Source organism: Cinclus cinclus, chromosome 13 (genome assembly GCF_963662255.1).
Source record: "Cinclus cinclus chromosome 13, bCinCin1.1, whole genome shotgun sequence".
NCBI lineage: Eukaryota > Metazoa > Chordata > Aves > Passeriformes > Cinclidae > Cinclus > Cinclus cinclus.
In genome coordinates, this window is record NC_085058.1 from 21322113 (window position 1) to 21328337 (window position 6225).

Sequence of the window (6225 nt, forward strand, 5' to 3'; positions counted from 1 at the left end):
TCTGCTCCCAGGGAACAAGGGACAAGGGAAAACAGCCTCAGGCTGTGCCAGGGGAGGCTCAGGTTGGACACCAGGAGGAATTTCCCGGTGGAAAGGGTGGTCGTGCCTTGGGAAGAGCTGCCCAGGGGGGTTGGAGTGCCCATCCCTGGAGTGTCCAAGGAATTCCTGGACGTGACACTCAGGACTCTGGGCTGGGGACGAGGTGGGGATTTGACACAGCTTGGACTGGATGGGCTGGGAGAGCTTTTCCAACCTCTGCGAATCTGGGATTCTGGGATTCCCAGTGACCTCCTGGCAGAGTGGGAGGGAGCCTGGCAGACACACAGGCATGGTGTGATGGTGAAACTCATGTTCTTGCTGTGAAAACCTGGTTTTGCCTGTGTTGGAAATCCCCAGGTTAGGAAATTCCCATTTGCCTGGAATCATTTGTGATGTGATAAAGCAGCAGCAGCAGATGTGCTTGGGTGGTCAGTGCTCCCAAGGAGACACTGGAATATTTGGGGTTAACAGAGTCCCCAAACACGCCGAGGTCACTGGATTTAGGGGTGCCACGCCCTTACCTTCACTGCTCAGTTTTCAAAGGCTGCTGCTTAAAAAAGCTGCTTTCAGAGCGGTGGGACGTGTGAAACAATGCGAGCTGCTGACAGGTACCATGGCAATGGCTGTGCCAGGAGCTGCTCTGCCATCCCCTCAGCTCATTCCCACTCCAGATTTATGAGTATTCCCACTCCTGAGGGATGCTGACAGCTCTTCCCTGCATTGCTGCTGTCTCAGGCCAGGGCTGTGCCCTGATTGTGCTGGGCAGGGGGGAATGTGGGCACAGTTCTGCCCGTGCCTGGCAGGCAGGTCAGGGGTGGTGGGAGCTCAGAAGGGACCCTGAGGTCAGGATCCCACCTGGGATGTTCTGAGGCTGCACTCCCACCCTGCTGCTCCCAGCTGCCTTCGTGTCCCAGCCAGCCCCAGCCCTGTCCCCCATCCTCACCCTGGCGGTGCTGTGCCATCCCTGGTGCCCCTCCATCCCCATCCCAGCATCCCAGGGCTGCTCCCCTCCCAGTGCCATGTTCCAAGCTCTGGGAAGCCAGAGCAGGATTTCAGAGCACGAAGGTTAATTGCTATTTCCTTTTCCAAACCTTTATCTCGTTTTTAACATCTCTCCCTTTCATCTCCCCTCTCTGCTTTTTGAAGAACCACTTTTAGAGATCTGTTCCCAGGCTCCAAAGCAGCTGCAGGTTCAGGGCCAGGGAGAATTAGCAGAGGAGGATCATCTCCAGGCTGTGGTGTTCTGTGGGCAGGATCCTGTGCTCCTGGGAGACACGTTTGATAGGAACAGGACTTCGGGGTGTGGGAGTCACCAATCCCAGCTCCCAAGGGTGCCCTGGCCCTGTGAGCTCCCAGTGCTCCCTCTCCCAGCTTCTCTGTTGGTACCAACTCTGCCTTTCTGTGTGAAATAAAAGCACCTTTAACCATCAGGTGCTTTCCTTACCATAAAGATATTTACACACTTCAATAAAGGCAGCTCTCAGCATTCTGTTAAGTTAAGCAGATGGAGCTCGTGGGGTGTTTTTGCAGCCTCTCAGGGATTTTACTCATTCTCTCTGCACATCTCTGTTAAACACTCAAACTCCAAACCTGAATGCAGATCTCCGGGGTAAGTCTAAACACCGGGTAATTGAATTTTCCATGGGCAAATTCACTGCCCTGCACCTCTGGCTGGTGGCTTTGTTTGCCCTGGATGCTCCCAGTGCGTTGTTTTTTTCCCCCATTCTCTCCTGGGGCTTTCCAGGAGCAATCTTCAGCATCCTCATCACAGCCCAGTGTTTGGGCATGGCCGGGGTCTTGCACTCACACCTCCAGAGTTATTCCAGCTTCATTAAAGCCTCTGTGTTTGGATGAGTGGAGTGTTTGGGAGCACTGTGTGCCTCAGCTGCTCTTCCTCGTTAGTGACTCTCCTGCCAGGCTCTTAATCATCCATATGTTTTATCAGCAGTGATCTTGCATTTGCTAACAATCTGCAGATTAGAAAAAAATTATCCCCAGTCCCTGGCGAGCCCCTGCACAGGCTGGGTGTGCTGGTGGTGCTGTGCCACATGTGGGCATGGCACAGCCCTGCCAGCTGCCAGTGCCACCCCACCCCAGCCTGGGGCTGCTCTTGTCCTGCCAGCCCCGTGCTGGGGCACATCTGCACCACAACCTGCCAGAGGGCAGGGATGGATGGGGTGTTGGGAATTAGGAATTGTTCCCTGGCAGGGTGGTGAGGCCCTGGCACAGGGTGCCCAGAGCAGCCGTGGCTGCCCCTGGATCCCCGGCAGTGCCCAAGGCCAGGCTGGACACTGGGGCTGGAACAGGCTGGGACAGTGGGAGGTGTCCCTGCTGTGGCAGGGCTGGCACTGGATGGGCTCTAAGGTCGCTTCCAGCCCAAACTATTCTGGGTTTCCACGTTTCTATTTCTATGAATTTAACTGACCTGTGATCTTATCAAGGAGTGGAAGCACATTTATTTGACAGAATCTACTGTCTATAAAACTGTGTTAGCAGCAACTATATTTTTGTCCCTTAACTCTGCCTCGGTTTTCCCATTATTTTTCCTGTCTGGAAAGTTGCCAGTCTGCTTGATTTTCACTACAGCATCAGCACTTTCTCTCTGGTTTTCCCCCTCATTCAGAGGTGTATTCAAAATCACCAGCACTGGGTCAGCTCCCTCTTTTTAGATTCTGGTGTTCCTGATTGTGGCTATTTCACATCAATGGCTTTTTTTCATCTCATCAGTTTTCTTCTCTCTCTGTTCTCTCCCCAATCTCTTTGTTCCTAATTCAGCTCATTAGAAACAAGAAGTGTATAAAAATCTGACCTCAGCTAACGAACCTGCCCATTTAATACCTGTTTGGTGGTGGATTTAAAGGGGCTGCTTTCCTCCCAGTTAATACAGAATGCCAATTGCTTTCCTAAATGTGCTTCCACCAGGGTGTTTTTAGTTACAGGAGCTCTCACAGTTCTTATGCACATCCCTACTTTTTAATTTCTTGTCTGCAGCTCGACTCCCAGACAGCTCTCAGGAATCCACAGGGATGAGAGGATTTCATATTGACTCTAAATAAAGGGTAGTGCTTCACAGAGGAAAATGCACAACCAAACAAAGCAGAAGCCAAATTCCCAGGGTTTCCTCCAAGGGAGGGAAGGTTTAATTTGTTATCCCGCATTTCCTGGGTGACAAGGGGATGTCACCTCTGTGTTTTTCCAGGGTCTTGTCCATAGGAACAGTCTGAGGTGACTGGGGCAGACTGGGAGCTGTGCCTGGGTGGGCCCTCTGGGCTCACAGGAAGGAGGCTCCGTGGTCCATGTGTTCCCAAAAGGGCAGAGGCCCGAGGTGACATCCAAGGTCAGTGTCCCAGGGCACCCCTGCCCTGCCAGGGTCCCTGCACATCCTCTCACATCCCTCAAGATGTGCAGTGAGCGCTCATCCCTCCCAAGTGCCAGGCATTATCCCCTCCGTGTCTGCAAACGCCCAAATTCTTGTCTCTGCTCTTTTGCTTTGTTTGTCGTGGCTAGGACTGCCCAAAATCTGGATGCAGAATGGAGATAATGGAGCAGTAAATATCCAACCCAGGCACTGGCAGCTGTAGCTGTAGCTGTAGCAGCACCCTGGGAGTCCGTTTGCTTCAGACAACAGGGTGAAAGTGAGAAATATTTTGAAGAAAGTAATTTTAAAGACATCTAAGAGAAAAAAAAAAAAAAGAAAAAGCAAGTTAAGGAAAGCAGTGCCCATTGCCTGGAACTCGGGGCTGCTCACCCCCACGGGCCCCTCCAACCACCACGGCAGAGTCCAGAGCAGAGATGCCAGGAGCAGTTTTGATTAAATCCAAATTAAATCCAAGGTTTGTCAAACCTTGTTCTGCTACAGGGAGCAGGGAGCAGGGCTGGGCTCAGCTGTGAGCAGGGTCAGGCACTGGGGGCTCAGCCCTGCCTGCCTTCCCCAGGGACTGAGGGGTTCCAGGGGGGCTCCCCAGGGCTCAGACCTTGCACAGAGCTGGGGAGCAAGCTCCAGTTAACAGCAGAGGATGAGCCTTGGTTTTCCTGTGGGAAATCTGCCAGCCCAGCTGCGCACCCTGTGCCCACCCCTGCCAGCTGCTGGCACTTGTGGCCACCTTCCCCTGCAGGGAAATGCCACCTGCATTCCTGCAGGGCCTCCCGGCACCTCCCAGTGTGGCTGGCTGCGCTGTTCTGCTGCCTCCTGGTGCCACTGATGGCCAGGGAGGTGGCAGGACAGGAGCCCCCCACACGCCAGGGTTCCCAGGACATTTAAAGGATGGGGCTTCGGCAGAGCTGAACAGGACTGGGGACCCAGATCTTGGAGGATTAGGTGCCCAAGTCCTTCAAGCACCAGTGTAAATTAAGTCTTTACTCACAGTTAGATTCCTGCATGCACATCAGGGACAGCATTAACAAATCCACACCTGAAAATCGGGAGCCGGGCGTGCAAAGCCTGGGATGGAGAGAGAAAAGCCCAGGGCTGCTCCTCGTGCTGCCTTTTCTGTGACCCCTACTGGGCACCCTCTGGGCCATCTGCCTCTCACATTTTCCAGCCTTCTTCCACAATCAGCAGAGAGATGATTTTTTTTTTAACAGACTCTGTGATTACTTTTCACGAAGAGCAGGAAATAGGACTTTCAGGAAAATGCCACTAAATATCCAGAGAGTCATGAAGGAAACACGAGTGCTGGCTGTGGTGCCCAGCTGTGGGTCCTGGCAGAGCCTCCCTGGGTGCTGGGGCACACAGGACCCCAGTAATGTGATTTGTGACCCCCCAGCTCACAGCAGAGTCCCCAGAGGCAGAGACACACAGAGATACCCTCCTCTCTGCCTGTTACAACATTTACAGAAACAGTCTGTAAATAGAATTATGGGAGTGTTTCAAATGGATTTCTGAGCTGGATTCAGAACTATTCCCTCGTTACATTCCCTAAATATAAACCAGAGCTTCTCTTGCTGGCACAAAACTGCGGAGAGCATCTTCCAGCATTACCTCTGCGAGCACCCAAGGAGGCTGGCACTTGGATTTGCACCTTTTAGGGACTGCTGAGGCACAGCTGTACTCAGGGAGGGATTCAGGGAAAGGGGGGACCCTGTGCCCCACCCAGGCAGGCACAGGCACAGCCACCAAAGAGGAGAGCTCTCTCCAAAGAGGAGACTCTGCCATGGGCACAGAGCAAAGCTTGTCCTGCCACACCTGAGCAGCTGCCAGCAGAGACAGGGGCTGGGGCAAAGAGGCTGGGAATTCCTGACCTGAACACTCACACAGGCAGGCCTAAAGGTCTCTGCTGTATTTCAGAGTGAAAGACAATTGCGAGTCTTAGTCTGGAGCTATTTGGTGTAATAATGGAATCACAGAATCCTGGAATGGTTTGGGTTGGGAGGAACCTTAAATCCCATCCAGAGCCACCCCTGCCATGTCAGGGACACCTCCCACCGTCCCAGGCTGCTCCAGCCCCAGTGTCCAACCTGGAACTGGGCACTGCCAGGGATCCAGGGGCAGCCACAGCTGCTCTGGGAATTCCACCCTGTGCCAGGGCTGCCCACCCTGCCAGGAAACAATTCCTAATTCCCAATATCCCATCCAGCCCTGCCCTCTGGCAGTGGGAGCCATTCCCTGTGTCCTGTCCCTCCAGGCCCTGAGCTTTGCCCCTTTCCTTGCTCTCCCCAGCCCCTTCCCCATCCCCAGAGCCTCTGTGGGTGTGGGCAGCTCCTCTGGCCTGCCCAGCAGCACAGGCTCTGGAATTACTCCCTGCAACATCTGCCTCCAGCCAGAAGTTGTGTGCTGGAACTGAAGGAGCCTCTGTCTAATGAGCCTGTCCCTGGATGTCAGCAGTAATTAATGTGCATCACCCTGCAGGTTCCCACCTCCTCTTAATAGGCTGAAATTTTATCCTCTGGTTATAATTGCAAATTATGGTTAAAATTTTACATGCCTGGCAGTCGGGAAGCTGGATGCTGCAGCTCATTCCCCTGTGGGCACACGTGGGGATGTGGCTGAGATGGTTCCAGCCCCTCCTTTCACTCCTGGCTCTCCTCTCCTCTCCTCTCCTCTCCTCTCCTCTCCTCTCCTCTCCTCTCCTCTCCTCTCCTCTCCTCTCCTCTCCTCTCCTCTCCTCTCCTCTCCTCTCCTCTCCCCTCCCCTCCCCTCCCCTCCCCTCCCCTCCCCTCCCCTCCTCTCTCTCCTCTCCTCTCCTC